We start from the raw sequence: 17,915 nt of genomic DNA on the forward strand, positions 1-17,915 counted from the left end.
AAGACGGTGAGACAATATTTCAAGACATCGGGGCTAGCAAAGCCCCTCAGTCCGACTGCCCGGCCGCTCCTGCCGGCTCCCCGTCCAACTGCTCCACCCAGCCGGCTGCCAACTACGCCAACCAGCCGGCTGCTGACTGCAGCCCGACCCAACACCAACAAGACCCTGACGAGACGGCCATACCTCGGACAAGACAGCTGTACCACGACGCCATCATGTACAGTGTCATTTGTCCCTGGGCACTATTCATGAAGTGACCCAGGAGACAAGCATGACATGCACCATGCCTTACCCATGCCCACTACATAACTTAGGAAGTAAGCTAGCCATGCCTATATAAAGGCACACATCCATCCATCCAGGGGATGGACTCCCATGGACTCACACTCACACACACTCACGCATGCATGCTCAGGCACATGCGGCCACACACACTTGTGCACATATGAGACATATACGAGATCAGATGCACTTGGCACTGATCTCAGATACAGCTCCAGGAGAACTCTGTACTAGATATACCAGATACACTCAGACATGCAGCAGTAGGAGTATTATCTCTCCGGAGAGCTCCGAAGTTGGGTAAACCAGCGCGTGCTACTCACATACCCGCTCCCAGTCCTATCAGCAGCAGTCTTACCCTCACACTAAGCCCTTGTGGCATCTGTGGACTCGCAAGCCCCCCGTGAGAATACCACGACAATGCGGTATCTACCTGCTGTTCTAAGTAAATGTGTATGTGCCAAACTCCAAACCTTCAAATGAAATTCTGTTTTGTATGCTCGAGCAGCTCATGTTTCAACTAGGTTGTCTGTATCTTCCATACTAGGTGGGTTATTCTCAAGAGGAGTGGACTCCGCTCCTCATTCACAAGAAAATGACTGGTAACCGGGATGCCCAGTCCCATGATCAAAATGATCAAAGCAAATCAAAATAATTAAACAAAACTCCCCCAGGGGCGTTGCTAGTTGGAGGCACTTGTTGTTTCGAGCAAGCCATGGATTGATGCTTGTTGGTGGTGGGGGAGTATAAACTTTTACTGTTCTATTTGGGAACAGCCTATAATGTATGTAGCATGGAAGATATTTCCATCTCATATTTTTTGCGTTGACAGTGAAAGTATGCCGCTCAAAATGTTATGTATCTCTATTTTAAAATCGAGCTCTGGCACCTCTACAAATCCCTGCTTCCCTCTGCGAAGGGCCTATCTATTTACTTCTATGTTGAGTCATCATCTTCTTATTAAAAAGCACCCGCTGGAGAGCACACTGTCATTTGCATTCATTACTATCAGTTTATACTGGGTATGACTTGACTGGATCTCTTTTACCATGAATTATAATGTTTAGTCAGTCCTTGGTCTTTAAAGGTGATTTGCATTTATGTTTTCCGGTCTCAGAAATGGCTAGCGAGATACCATCTTGTTATATCATATTATGATTGTTTTGAGAAAGTGTTGTCATCCGAGTTTTATTATTATTGCTCGTTAGGTGATTATACCATTGATATGAGTAAATATGAGACCTAAGTGTATTGTGAATATGGTTAGTTCATAATCATTGCTGAAAACTTGAATGTTGGCCTTACATATTTACAACAACAAGAGCAAATAGAGTTTGTAAAAGTTTTTCTTTTTCACTTTCAGTTTATCAACTGAATTGCTTGAGGACAAGCAAAGGTTTAAGCTTGGGGGAGTTGATACGTCTCCAACGTATCTACTTTTCCAAACACTTTTGCCCATGTTTTGGACTCTAATTTGCATGATTTGAATGAAACTAACCCGGACTGACATTGTTTTTAGAAGAACTTCCATGGAATTGTTTATTGTGCAGGAAACAAAAGTTATTCTAATGACCTGAAAATCCATGGAGATAACTTTTGGAAAATATAAAAAATACTGGCAAAAGAGTCAAGGCCAGGGGGTCCACACCCTGTCCACGAGGGTGGGGGTGCGCCCTCTCCTCTTGGGCGCGCCCCCCTGTCTCGTGGGCTCCCTGATGCTCCACTGAGCTCAACTCCAACTCCATATATTCCGTTTCGCGGAGAAAAAATCAGAGAGAAAGTTTCATCACGTTTTACGATACGGAGCCGCCACCAAGCCCTAATCTCTCTTGGGAGGGCTGATCTGGAGTCCGTTCGGGGCTCCGGAGAGGGGGATTCGTCATCGTCGTCATCATCAACCATCCTCCATCACTAATTTCATGATGCTCACCGCCATGCGTGAGTAATTCCATCATAGGCTTGCTGGATGGTGATGGGTTGGATGAGATTTACCATGTAATCAAGTTAGTTTTGTTAGGGTTTGATCCCTAGTATCCACTATGTTCTGAGATTGATGTTGCTATGACTTTGCTATGCTTAATGCTTGTCACTAGGGCCCGAGTGCCATGATTTCAGATCTGAACCTATTATGTTTTCATGAATATATGTGAGTTATTGATCCTATCTTGCAAGTCTATAGTCACCTATTATGTGTTATGGTCCGACAACCCCGAAGTGACAATAATCGGGATACTTCTCGGTGATGACCGTAGTTTGAGGAGTTCATGTATTCACTATGTGTAAATGCTTTGGTCTGGTACTCTATTAAAAGGAGGCCTTAATATCCCTTAGTTTCCACTACGACCCAGCTGCCACGAGAGGGAAGGACAAAACATGGCATGCAAGTTATTTTCCATAAGCATGTATGACTATATTCGGAATACATGCCTACATTACATTGATAAACTGGAGCTAGTTCTGTGTCACCCTATGTTATAACTATTACATGAGGAATCGCATCCGACATAATTATCCATCACTGATCCAATGCCTACGAGCTTTTAACATATTGTGTTTCGCTTATTTACTTTTCCATGGCTACTCTTACAACTACTACAAAACTGCTACCTTTACTTTTGCCACTGTTACCATTACTATCATACTACTTTGCTACTAAATACTTTGGTGTAGATACTAAGTTATCCAGGTGTGGTTGAATTGACAACTAAACTGCTAATACTTAAGAATATTCTTTGGCTCCCCTTGTGTCGAATAAATAAATTTGGGTTGAATATTCTACCCTCGAAAGCTGTTGCGATCCCCTACACTTGTGGGTTATCACTTTGTTGTGTTCTTTGCATTGATCCTTCTTGCTTTTTTGCGTGTTTTTGCGTTTTGTGTCTTAGGTGGTGGCTGTGGTGCCCCTGCTTGCCATTCCAATCCAAGCCGTGACATGGGCTCCAAGCGTCTGCGAAATCAAGATGAAGCTCCAGAGGGCTCTAGTGCCCCCAACGCAGGACCAAGACCACCGCCACCAAGGACAAGGAACCCATCATGAGCATGGATGAGATGCCACTTGCTGAGTTCATCTCTTGAAGGAAGATCAATCCCTATGTGCATCCTCGTGCCAACTTTCGAGGGAATGACCTGTTCTGGACCAAGCAACAGAAGCTCATTTATCTGGATATGATCAAGGCCAAGCGAAACATCTATGTGGATGTGCACTGGATTGACATGCATCATATGAGGGAAGAGAAGCACTGGGACTACTTTGGTGAGGCTTTTGGATCTTGTGGAGAAATTTGGCATTGAGCACATCATCTCTTTTCACAAAGACTTTGATCCTAAGATTGTGGCTCAGTTCTTTGCTTCGGTGCACTTTCATGCTAATGAGGACCGGACTATGACTTGGATGACCAATGGTCGGCAGCTGACTGCTACGTGGAAGGAGTTCATGACTTTGCTTGGTGTTCAGGATGAGGGGCTCGCCACACCCCGAGGTGTTTGTCCTCATGCCAATCCCGAGTCAGCCAACAAGAACAAGCTTCAGCCCTTCCTAGTTGAGAAGAAGCTCTCAAGTGGCAAATCATCTTGGGTGCTCAACTCCTTCCTTGACATCATGTACCGGATCTTCCGCAACACTCTCTTTCCAGGCATTGGTGACAAGGACAAGGTGCATGCTTATCTTGTGGACATGTTGCTCCTGTGTGAGGAAGCGCGCAACTCTCAGACGCTACAACTTGATGTCTCACATATCATGTGGTGTGAGCTTCGTTTGCGTTCTACAGCCGCAAGGTCCCCATCTATGGACCTTATCTGTTTCATTTGATCTCGGCAACTTGGGAGAAGCTCTACCCTCAGGACGACTTTGAGGCCCCTGATTGGATTCGACATGAGTCCATCCGGCTCCGTGTCAAGACTTAGTGGGCTAACACCACTTCTCATGTTGAGGTCGCGGCTGCTATGGATGTGGATGTCGATGAGGATGAGGAGGAGGAGACAGTGGACAAGGACAGCTCTGAGGGTTTCATCCCTCCCACCTCTGAGCCATCTTGGGCTAAGAGGCTGAAGAACAATATGAAGGCCTTGTTCTGCATGCAGGCAAAGGGGAAGTACAAGACTCATGTTGCCTCCAAGGAGAGTCGCCGCCGCGACAATAAGATTATGAGCCTTTTTCGAGAGGATGTTTCTGGCGGTTCTGAGGAGCGCATCACTCCAAAGACTGAGTGGATGGCGAAACAAGGCTTCAAGTGGACTGATTCTGAGGAGGACAACGAGGAGACCGTTCCCGCTGCCAAGTCTGACGAGGAGCGTGCGACTGATTACTCCGCTTGAGCCACCACTTGTGTTGCAGGTGTCCTCTCTGCCTTTTTGGCATCTCGATGCCAAAGGGGGAGAGAGTGTAGGGATTTGCGAGTCTTGTGTCCTGCTTGTGTTTGCTTTGCTCGCATTTGTTCCGTTGAACCTTGCTTGCTTTGGTTTAGTTTGCTCATGAGACTTGGTCTATCATATGGTGTAAGACATATGCACTCTATCGTACCTTATTGAGCTTATGATATATCGTGCTATTTATGTTATGCTCTTATTTACTATCTTGTTTAGTGTTAGCCTTATTGTTGCAAGATATGCATTGTCTATAAAATATAGGGGGAGTGTTGATCCTAGTATACATGCCGTGCAGTCCAAAACACTTATCTAGATAGCACGCATCTAGGGGGAGCTCATCTATATTTTAGAGTTGTGGGGTTTGCTTATGTTCTGTATTATTTCCCCTCGTGCAAATCCCGTATTGTCATCAATCCACCAAAAAGGGGGAGATTGTAAGGGCATATTTATCCCTAAAGTGTTTTGGTGATTGATGACAATGCTTTTGCAGACTAATCGTGTGCCTTGAGTATTTCAGACGTTTCGTCACAAGGCACAAGATGGTTTGGTGCCCCTCGAAGACTATGGAAGACGGCGTTTATCTACGTTTCTTTTTGGTGGATTTGAGTCATAGGAAAGCCGTACTATTAAGAGGGGGTCCGCTTTGGAAAGGTTCGGGTGGAATCATCATGTACACGTTTACTCCCTCTGCACCGCCTTTCCCTTTGCGCTTTGGAGCATCCTCCATTTTCTTCATTTATTTTCAAAGAGAAGGATTCCTAGTGTTGCTGTTCTGAGGCATGCGGTAGTACTGCTCTTAGGAGCGGTAGTACCGCAGGCCCCCGTGGTAGTACCGCACGCCCTTGCGGTAGTGCCGTAGGTGCACACGGTAGAAATGCTCCTAAGGAGTTGTAGTACCGTGGCCTCAGACCAGACTCAGCGCTTGTGCAGCTGTAGGGGCGGATGTAATTTTTTACATCCGCGCCCCACGCGGTAGTACCGCCCGATGCGCGCGGTAGTACTGTAAGTCCTGGTCTGGCACAACAACATGAGCGAAAGTAGGGGCGGATGTAATATTTTGCATCCGCTCCCTGCGCGGTAGTACCGCATGCCAGGTGTGGTAGTACCGTGTCAGATATTTGCACTATTTGATTTTCAGCGGAAGTTGGCACGGATGTAGTTTTATTCATCCGCGCCCTTCCCAGGCTAGTCAGATCCGGCCTTGTGGTAGTACCGCAAGGGGGAGCGGTAGTATCGCGTCAGCGGCAGTAGAGGTCTCAGCCTTTGCGGCTTAGGCCTGGACTAGCTCCTGCCGTAGCAGTGGTAGTACTGTGGTCTGCCACGGTAGTACCGTGAGCCCCTGCGGTAGAATCACTTGTCTGGGGCGGTAGTAACGCAGGTCACGGGCTGGTTAAGTGGATAATGGTTGGATTTGTCTCTCCACTATATAAGGGGTGTCTTCTTCCTCTACTTGACCACCTCTTCCATCCCCAAGCTCCATTGTTGCTCCACGCTCCATTTTCGCCCGATCTCTCTCCCTAGCCAATCAAACTTGATGATTTGCTCGGGATTGGTTGAGAAGGCCCCGATCTACACTTATCATCCCCAGACAAACGGACAGACTAAGCGAGTAAATCAAATACTCCAAGATATGCTCCGAGCATGTGTTTTGGCCCAAGGATCCAAGTGGGAAGATTGTCTGCCTTATGCCGAGTTTTCCTACAACAACAGTTTCTAGACCAGCTTGAAGATGTCACCTTATGAAGCTCTGTACGGCCATAAGTGCCGCACTCTGCTAAACTGGTGTCAGACCGGAGACAACCGCATTTTTGGAACGGATCTAATGATGGAGACTGGGAAACAAGTCAAGGAGATCCAAGACAGACTGCAGTTGGCCAAGTTACGACAGAAGAGTTATTATGATGCAAAGCACCGACATATTAGTTTCGAACCCGGAGAGCACGTGTATCTCCGAGTCACCCCTATGAAAGGAATCAAGAGATTTCAGACCCGAGGAAAATTGGCACCCAAATATATTGGTCCATTTCCAGTCATGACCAGAGTCGGAATAATTGCTTTTCAGTTGGACCCGCCCCCGAAATTGTCAGAGGTACACAATGTGTTCCATGTCTCACAGTTAAGAAGATGTATCTTGCCACCAGATAAAGGACTAATATGGTAGAGATAGAACTTGCTAAGGACTTAACATATGAGGAGAAACTGATCAGAATATTGCATGAGACAGAGAGAGTCACTCGTAGCAAAGTAATAAGGTTTTATAAGGTTTAGTGCGAGCATCACACCAAGGAAGAGGCAACCTGGGAAAGAGAGGAATTTTTAAGGACTGCCTACCCAGAACTATTTTCCCGAGCAACCGAATCTCGAGGACGAGATTCATCCTAAGTGGGGGAGGTTTGTGACAGCCTGGATTTTGCCTTCTCTCTTTTTCCGGACTTTATTTGCCCTTGCTTTGGATTTGAGTTTTTGGAATCAATTCAAATGGACTTAGCACTTGGGCATGCCCTTGACTTTCACCCAAGTGACCCATCTACCTCTCATTCAACCTCATTTCTCTGAAAAATCCCAAAATGGCCCAAGGAATATTTTGCATAAAAGAAAAATATTCAAATTCTTGTCTGAAACTCATTTCAAAAACTAGTGCTCCAAAGCAACCCTCATTTTTATTACTCCAAAAATCCTGAAATAATTCCTGAATATTCTTTGAACCTTTGCCCACCTTCCTGAGCAAAAATATTGCATGACTTTTTGGAATATTTTTTCTATAGAAAATCATTTCACTTCTGGCCTAAAAATGCACTTTGTACAACAAGTGTATTTTTCTTTAATCCAATGGAGTTGGTTTTTCTTGAGCCTCATTACCCTCCTAAGAAAATCTTAACCCCAGGAGATCAACCATAGTCACCTTCTAGAAGCCCTCCAAACTTGGCGACCAAGTTTCTAACCAAAAACTTGCCAGCAAGCTCAACTCCTATCTGGTCGGCCTGGCATTAAGTTATCAACTTTCCTAGACCTAACACTGCATGAACAACACCCCAGACATGGTTTGTCCGAGCGTGGGTGTCCTCTTGACCATGCCAGCATGGTGATCGCGTGAGGACATGGGCTCTGGCATGCGTTCGGCGCACTCTTCGTTGCGCAAGTGCCTCTGTTTGGCACGTGCTCGATCTAGAGCTCACCGACGACTGCCACGCCGCGCCACCAGTCTCAACTCATCACTAATGATCCCTCCCTGGTGCTCTCCAACGCCGGAGACGCTGCAGCGAGCACGGGCACGTCACGGCCAAAAGCCACAGTGCGCCCCGTGCCCCTATCTTCCTCCCCCTCTGCTTCTTGTGCTCGTCCACGAGCTGCAACAGCTCCCGCGTGATCGCTGAGCTCTTCCACCCCTCACTAGCGCACTTCGTCGTTGCTCGCCGGCTTCCAGAGAACTCTGACAGAGCCACGTACCCCCCTCTTCCTCCGGCTATATATAGAGCCCCTCCCTCTGCTCTGAAGCCTCAAAACACACCACCCAACCACCACGACCCCGTAGCTTAGCCGCAGCCCGGCCGAGCAGGCCTCTGGCCTCCGTCCCTGACCCAAGCTCGCCGGCGACCCCCGCAGCCCCTCCACCCCATTCCATTGATCCACCCCGCAGGCGCATCCTTGGAGGTCCACTGGTGTCGTCTGGAAGCATTGGAGCCCCTGGAGCCACCCCTCTCCATCGTCTTCTTCCTCTCCGGCGAATCCCGACCGCAACCGCCGCTCGCGAGCTTGATTGCGAGCAGCTCCGGCCATCCCCCGGCAAGCCACGAGTATAGGCTGGTGCACCGTGACCCCCTCTGCACTTCTATGTCTCTAGAATCAGCCAAGAACCTCTCCTCGCCGGCATAAGCTCCGACGAAGCTCTGCCATCCTCTATTTCTTTTCCCCCTCCTCTCTCTCTCCTGACTGGTGGGGCCCGATGTCAGCCTCTCCACTCGCGGCTGAAGCGGTACGAGTGGAGGCATATTCTGTGATTACACCATCGACGCCACCCCCTAGTTTTCTGTTTAGTTCAAAATAATTCAAAATTTTGACCAGAACTTTGACCAGTGATAACTTTTAAACTACAAGTCCAAATGGGTGGATTCTTTTTGCATTGTGTTTGTTTTGAAGAGCTCTCGTAGCACCCCAAAGTGTGGATTTTTCCTTGCTGCCTAGAATTTCTAGTGATTTTCAGAATGGTTTTTGATATTTTGTTTTGCTGTTTTTAAATATTTTCAGAGGGAGAGACTTGTCTTTAAGATAACCAGGAGGAGTGTGAACCTCCTCTGCACTAAGGCAAGCCGCACCATCATTTGGATGGTGTCATTTCAATATCTATGAATTTTCCTACTTGAATATGAGTTATTTTTCATGCATTCAAATTAGTTAAATAAATATTGTTTAGTGCTAGTTACATTGTCATGCTTGAAATGCTTGCTTAAGTTACTAGTTGAATGCATGAACTAGTTTGGCTAGTAAAATAAAGTTTTAACCTAGTGAATATGCTTTTATGGATAATGGTAGTTTCTTCATGATAAATGGATTTTCATATAAATTATGAGATAATTAAAATGATGCATGATAAACACCACTGAAGTAGAACTAGTAAGGTTTGATGATGAGTAGTGCAAGAAAATCATTTTGATGATGTTGATCCATTCATGTGAGTGGTATGCTTTGCATGTCGAATAGTTGCAGGATCATGCCATCTGATGACTTAGGGCGATTTTTATTTTCAAGTTAAACCTGATAATAATCCAACTTGAATATAATGTTGATCAAGTCATGGTGCCACTGAATTGGGTTTTTCCTCAGTGCGACCACATTTACCTTTATGGGGAGGTCTTGATTCGATCCGTTGTCATGCCTCTTGCCGGTGCCTCCAACAAGGGAAGGTTATGGGTGTGCGGTACCCTGGCCCGGTAAGCAGACATAACCATGTGTGTCTGTTTGTTTTTATGGTAGCTTGTCCCTGTTTGGGACTGTTTTTGCCACGACGGTGGCTGTTGATGCCTTCGGTAGGCACACGGCCACCCATGACTTAGCCCAGAAGGGAGTTCGTCGGAGTGGCCGGGAGAGTGTCATGGCAAGGGAAGGGTTTTGTCGGAATACCTTTGGTCCACCTGAATGGGATGCCGAGGCCAGGGATTCCAAGGTGTGGGTAAAGTGTGCTACCTCTGCAGAGTGTATTCCATCTATCGATAGTCGTGTCCTCGGTTACGAACACAACTCGCGAGTAAGTCACACCATGGATCAACATTTATAAGTAATCTTGCACACTAAAGATTTATTGTTGGCGCTGGTTTTGTGATGATCTGTGGGATCATGAGATGATCGTGAATGTTGGCTTCAGTTGTGATACGAGTATGATCACCATTCGGTTATGAGGTAACCCGTCTGGTAAGCGAGTTCGAGGGACTTGGTGCACAAGTTTGTTTCACTGCATCGGGATTTGCACTGCATTAACCTGAATAATTTTCATGATATTGTTTGCCATTATGCTTATGTTTGTTGTGAGCTTGCAAGTACATTCAATGTACTGACCTGGCGTGTCATGCCAGATTTCAGGCAAGTCGTATCCGATTGGAGAGTTTCCCGCATCTAGATCGTATCCACGTCGGTGTCCCGGTGCCATGGAGTTCCACTTCATCATTGTTCTGCTGCTGCATAGTTTATGTGATCGAGGTCCCTTCATGTTCATTAAATCATGTACATACTGTTCAGCCGCACCGTGTGTGCCGCCTGGCCTCGCAACTTGATGTAATATCAGACTTATGTTTCTGCTAGCATCAATACATTAGTTGTTTCTGTACCATATTGTTGTGTGTTGCTAGAAGAATTGATCTCTAGGCTGGCAATGCAAGGTAAACCGGTTGCTCTGAGCCGGGGTGCCACATAGAAGCCCGTAGCAGCCATGTAAAACTTGCAACAACAAAGTAGAGCACGTCTAACTTGTTTTTGCACGACATGTTGTGATGTGATATGGTCAAGACATGATGTGATATATGTTGTTGTATGAGATGATCATGTTTTCTAATTTATCGACAACTGGCATGAGCGTTATGGTTGTCTCTTTATTGTATGAAATGCAATTGCCATGTAATTGCTTTACTTTATTGCTATGCGTTAGGTTGTAGAAGCAATAGTTGGCGAGATGACCACGACACTATGATGGAGATCAAGGTGTAGAGCCGGTTGACAATGGAAATCATGACAATGCTTTGGAGATGGAGATCAAAAGCACAAGATGATGATGGCCATATCATGTCACATATTTTGATTGCGTGTGATGTTTATCTTTTATGCATCTTATTTTGCTTAGAACGACGGTAGCATTATAAGATGATCCCTTCACTAAATGTCAAGATAAAAGTGTTCTCCCGAGTATGCACGGTTGCTACAGTTCGTCGTTTCGAGACACCACGTGATGATCGGGTGTGATAGTCTCTACGTTCACATACAATGGGTGTAAGACAGTTTTGCACATGCAGAATACTTCAGTTAAAATTGACGAGCTTAGCATGTATAGACATGGTCTCGGAACACTGCAGACCTAAAGGTCGAGGTGAATCATATAGTAGATATGATCAACATAGAGATGTTCGCCATTGATGACTACCCCATCTCACGTGATGATCAGACATGGGTTAGTTGATTTGGATCAAGTATCACTTAGATAACTCGAGGGATGTTAATTTAAGTGGGAGTTTTTGCATATCTATGTTATAGATCAATAGCTCGCCATATAGCTCCCCTATTTTTGACATGTTCCTAGAGAAAACTAAGTTGAAAGATGATGCGGACTGGGTCAGTGATCTGAGGATTATCCTCATTGTTGCACAGAAGAATTATGTTCTTAATGCACCACTAGGTGACAGACCTATTGCAGGAGCAGACGCAGACGTTATGAATGTTTAGCAAGCTCGATATGATGACTACTTAATAGTTTAGTGCGCCATGCTTTACGGCTTAGAACCGGGACTTCAAAATATTTTGAATGCCACAGAGCATATGAGATGTTCCAAGAGCTGAAAATTGGTATTTCAGATTCATGCCCGTGTCGAGAGGTATGAGACTTCTGACAAGTACTTTGCCTACAAGATGGAGGAGAATAGCTCAGCCAGTGAGCATGTACTCAGAATGTTCGGGTACTACAATCACTTGAATCAAGTGGGAGTTAATCTTCTAGATAAGATAGTGATTGACAGAGTTCTCTAGTCACTATCACCAAGTTACTAGAACTTTAGATGAACTATAATATGCAAGGGATGAAACAATTACCAAGCTCTTTGCGATGGTGAAATTGGTGAAGGTAGAAATCAAGAAAGAGCATTGATGTCTGCTAGAACTACGTCGGTATTTCCCCAAAGAAGAAGGGATGATGCAGTATAGCGACGGTAGGTATTTCCCTCAGTGATGAGACCAAGGTTATCGAACCAGTAGGAGAACCTCCTCACACCACATAAATAGCACCTGCACACAAATAACAAATACTCGCAACCAGACGTCTTAATGGGGTTGCCAATCCATTTCGGGTACGGTGCCTCAAGATAGGCAAATAACGTGAGATAAAAGTGGTAGATAGGATAAATAGATCATAGAACAAATAAATTGTAGCAAGGTATTTTTGTATTTTTGGTTTAATAGATCTAAAAATAAATGCAAAGGAAAATATATCGCAAAGGCAAATATGGTGAGAAGAGACCTAGGGGCCATAGGTTTCACTAGTGGCTTCTCTCGAGAAAATAGCAAACGGTGGGAAAACAATTACTGTTGGGCAATTGATAGAACTTCAAATAATCATGAAGATATCTAGACAATGATCATTATATAGGCATCACTTCCAAGATTAGTAGACCGACTCCTACCTACATCTACTACTATTACTCCACACATCGACCGCTATCCAGCATGCATCTAGTGTATTAAGTTCATGGAGAAATGGAGTAATGCAATAAGAACGATGACATGATGTAGATAAGATCTATCTATGTAGAGATAGACCCCATCGTTTTATCCTTAGTAGCAACAATACATACGTGTCATTTCCCCTTCTGTCACTGGGATCAAGCACCGTAAGATCGAACCCACTACAAAGCACCTCTTCCTATTGCAAGATAAATAGATCAAGTTGGCCATACAAAACCCAAATATTGGAGAACAAATACGAGCCTATAAGAAATCATGCATGTAAGAGATCAAAGAAGACTCAAATAACTTTCATGGATAAAAACATAGATCTGATCATAAACTCAAAGGTCATCGGATCCCAACAAACACACCGCAAAAGGCTCATATCATATGGATCTCCAAGAGACCATTGTATTGATAATCAAAAGAGAGAGAGAGAGGAAGCCATCTAGCTACTAACTATGGACCCGTAGGTCTACAATGAACTAGTCACGCATAATTGGAGAGGCACCAATGGAAGTGGCGAACCCCTCCTTGATGGTGTCTAGATTGGATCTGGTGGGTCTGGACTGTACGGTGGCTGGAATTGATTTTCGTCGACTCCCCCCAAGGGATTCTGGAATATTGGGGCATTTATAGAGCAAAGAGGTGGTTCACAGGGCACCCGAGGTGGGCACAACCCACCAGGGCGCACCTGGGCCTCCTGGCGCGCCCTGGTGGGTGTTGCTCCCCCTCAAGGCACCCCCAGGGTGCTTCCTTGGCCCACTGGATGTCTTCTGGCCCGAAAAAATCCTCAAGAAGTTTCACTGTGTTTGGAGTCCGTTTGATATTGATTTCCTGCGATGTAAAAAACATGCAGAAAACAGTAACTGGCACTGGGCACTATGTCAATAGGTTAGTGTTGGAGATATGCCGAGGCAATCATGTATGATGATATTTCCTACGTGTTTATGAATAAAGATAGTCCTTGGACATTATCAATGATGTGTATCGGCAAGTACGTGACTTATTTGTGGGACTATGCATGGGGATACGCTCTAGAAACTGCAGCTTTCACACTTAACAGGGTACCATCAAAATCCATAGACAAGATACCACATGAGATGTGGACCGGGAAGAGTCCCAGTTTGTCTTTTCTAAAGATTTGGGGTTGTGAAGCATTTGTCAAGCAACTTATGTCATATAAGCTTACACCTAATCGGATAAATGCATATGCGTGGGATATCCGAGGGAAACCTTGGGTTATAACTTCTGCAACTGGGAAGAGAACAAAGTGTTTGTTGCTCGGAACGGGGTTTTCCTTGAGAAAGAGTTTCTCAGTCGAGAGGCTAGTGGGAGGATGGTTCGACTTGAAGAAATTCGAGGACCACTCAGGGATGGCTCGGCTGGTGATGAGATCATACCGGAGTCAGTTAGGGAACCCGTAGTGGAAGCGGCACCGGAACCATGGAGGTCAGAAATATTGCGCAGTGTGCGTGATGTATTGTTGCTAGAAAGTGATGAGCCGACCACATATGCGGAAGCGATGGTGAGCCTAAATTCCTAGGCATAGCTAGAGGCCATGAGATCCGAGTTAAAGTCCATGGATGAGAAACAAGTCTGGGACTTGGTTGATCCGCCACCTGGCGTAACTGCCATTGGATGCAAATGGGTCTTTAAGAAGAAAACCGATGTGGATGGAAATGTTCAGATCCACAAAGCTCGGCTTGTCGCTAAAGGTTATGGACAAGTTCAAGGAATTTACTACGACGAGATTTACTCGCCGGTAGCGATGCTGAAGTCGGTGAGGATCGTACTAGCTATAGCTGCATATTTCGATTATGAGATATGACAGATGGATGTCAAAACGGCTTTCCTTCATGGAAATTTAACAGAGGACGTATATATGATACAACCCGAGGGTTTTGTCGATCCGACTAGCACTAGTATGGTATGCAAGCTCAAGAGATCCATTTATGGGTTGAGGCAAGCTTCTCGGACCTGGAATATTTGTTTTACTGGTCTCGGTTTCATCAAAAGCGAAGAGGACTCTTGTTTATACAAGAAGTTAAGTGGGAGCTCGATAGTATTTTTGATCTTGTATGTGGACGACATACTACTGATCGGGAATGATGTTTTGATGTTGAACTCGGTCAAGGAGTCATTAAATGGCAAGTTTTCGATGAAAGACCTTGGTGAGGCAGTCTATATTTTAGGCATTAAGATCTATAGAGATAGATCGAGAAGGCTGCTCGGCTTGAGCCAGAGAACGTACATAGATAAAGTGTTGAAGCGGTTCAACATGAGTGAGGCGAAGAAAGGGTGCTTGCCACTGTCACATGGTATAAGGCTAAGCGAGACTCAGAGTCCTTCGACATCTAATGAGCGAAGCAGGACGAGTAGGATTCCATATGCCTCGGCAATCGGATCCATCATGTAGGCCATGATATGTACAAGGCCTGGTGTTGCTTTTGAGATAAGCCTAACAAGTAGATACCAGGTCAACCCAGGTGAGAGTCACTGGGCAGCGGTAAAGACTATTTTGAAGTACCTGAAAAGGACTAAAGAGATGTTCATAGTTTATGGAGGTGAGGAAGAGCTCGTCGTAAGGGGTTACGCCGATGCTAGTTTCCAAACTGACAGAGATGATTGTCGATCATAGTCCAGATTTGTGTACATCCTGAACGGAGGGGCAGTGCACTGGATGAGTTCCAAGCAGGATACGGTGGCCAATTCTACCACAGAAGCCGAATACATTGCGGCTTGTGAAGCTGAAAGGAAGGTGTTTGGATCCGGCATTTTCTGGATGGTCTTGGTATTTTCCCAGCCTCGGTGAAACTGTTGGACCTTTATTGTGATAATTCTGGTGCCATCGCACAAGCCATGGAGCCGAGGAATCACCACAAGGTTAGACACATAGACCGGAAATATCACCTGATATGAAAGATCGTAAAGAATGGTGATGTAGAGTTATGCAAGATTCACACGGATGCAAATGCTGCAGATCGACTAAGCCGCTTCCACAACGCAAGCATGAGGGGCACGTTAGAGCTATGGGCATTCGATGTCTATTTTATTGACTCTAGTGCAAGTGGGAGACTGTTGGAGATATGCCCTAGAGGCAATCATGTATGATGATATTTCCTATGTGTTTATGAATAAAGATAGTCCTTGGACATTATCAATGATGTGTATCAGCAAGTACGTGACTTGTTTGTGGGACTATGCATTGTATGATGACTGTCCTAAACGGTCCCTAGTCGAAAGGGCTGTGTGGGCGCTCAGCCGACTAGACTAACATATGACACGGTCGATGGCTTGGTCTCACTAGCCGTGGAGCATTGGATGCTAACCGGATAATATGGACTCGGAAGGATCTGGTCGGATTCGACATAGTCGGATCCGAGTCGAGATAAGGTCTGAGTCGGGCAGACCCAACTATGAGACGCAATGATATGTCACCTGTGAGTCTCTAGTACAACATATGTTCTATGTCCTAAGACCTGAGTTGACGCATGTACTCGGGATGGTGACAGACTTGCTTTGGGCCAACCAAACGCTACTCCGTGACTGGGTAGTTACAAAGGTAGGTTTCGGGTTTGTCCAGTCCCATACTGCGAGACATGGTCGAGCAAGATGGGATTTGCCCCTCCGATCAGGAGAGATATACTCTGGGCCCCTCATGTGATCTGACCAGGATAAGCATGGCCATGCGACAAGGATTATTAGATAATCCGGTTTGTGGTCGGTATCACTAGAACGAGAAAGAGGTCGGGCTAGCACAAGGATGACAGTCTTGCCTTGAGCCCGACAACATATATCATGAGTCAAAGGTAACAGAAGTGTGACATGTTGTACAAGTTCGCCTAACCAGCTTCATAGTCTACTTGGTGGTCGGCACGCCTTGATAGAGGCCGCTACCAACCGTACAGGTCAGAGGTGATCCGAACTGTGACCAAGCCGACTTGAACCTAAGGGGTCGCGCGCTTAAGGGAAGGAACCTACAAGGTCGGTTCGGAGGACACTGGTCGGATGTGATCCGAGCTGGACTTGGAACGCGACCAAGTAGACTTTGGGCTCTAGGATCTGTGCGAGGCCCAAGTGTTGAGCCCGCGATGGACGCCTATATAAAGTGGAGGTGTGGCACACTCATTCGGTTGATTTCTTCGACACTGTCACTAGGGTTTGCATGTGTTGCGAATAGCCACCTCCACTTGCCGCCGGTTATGTGATCGGACCTAGAAGTCTGCCGCACGACGTTCCTCCTGCACGCGCGGATACCGTTAGAGGCGGTGCACTTGCGTGCTCTGGCGAACTTGTAAGTGGGATCGGACGACCGGTTGTTCGAGGGAGATTGGACGAGGAGGAGACGATCCACGCGGACGCGCTGCCTCAACTCTACTTCCGCTGCACAACACTGCGCTTCTACTGGTAACAATCTGTGATCCATCTCCCGTAGCATGTTCTTGGTTGTTCTGCGCGTAGGAAATTTTAATTTGCAGTCGACGCACCCTACCGTAGATCCCAATAGTTAGTACCAAAAAATGATATAAAATTACTATAAATGATTGTAAAACATCCAAGAATGATAATATAACAGCATGGAATAATAAAAAATTATAGATAAGTTGGAGATGTATTAGCATCCCCAAGCTTAATTCCTGCTCGTCCTCGAGTAGGTAAATGATAAAAACAGAATTTTTGATGTGGAATGTTGCCTAACATGTTCATCACATTTCTTTTCTTTATAGCATGGACATATGGACTTTTATATGATTCAAAGCAATAGTCTAGTTTTGACATGAAGACTTTAATACTCAAGCATACCAACAAGCAACCATATCTTTCAAAATATCAACACTAAAGCAAGTTATCCCTAGCCCATTATGCTCAATCATTGATCCATTCATGAAGCACACTCGAATATTAGCTACACCCAATGTTTAAATAAGATCATAGTGCCCCTTAGTTGGTGCTTTATAAGAGAAGATAGAGACTCAAATTCAAAATAAAAATTGCATAAGTAAAAGAAAGGCCCTTCGCGGAGCGAAGTAGGGATTTGTAGAGGTGCCAGAGCTCAAAGCTTAAGTTGAGAGATAAAAATATTTTTGAGAGGCATACTTTTCCCACCAATGAAAACAACTTAGAGATCCCAACACTTTCCATGCTAGATACATCATAGGCGGTTCCCAAACAGTAAATAAAGTTTATTCCTTTTTCCACCATTACTTTCACTTTCCATGGCTAGCCGAATCCATGGTTCCCTCCATACCAACACTTTCCAAGGAATTTATTATTTGACAACATAAAGTAAATTCATTTTTCATTTCGGGACTGGGCATCCCTAATACCTTTGTCGTACTCTCGTGCAA

This window comes from Triticum aestivum, chromosome 4B (assembly GCF_018294505.1).
Source record: "Triticum aestivum cultivar Chinese Spring chromosome 4B, IWGSC CS RefSeq v2.1, whole genome shotgun sequence".
NCBI lineage: Eukaryota > Viridiplantae > Streptophyta > Magnoliopsida > Poales > Poaceae > Triticum > Triticum aestivum.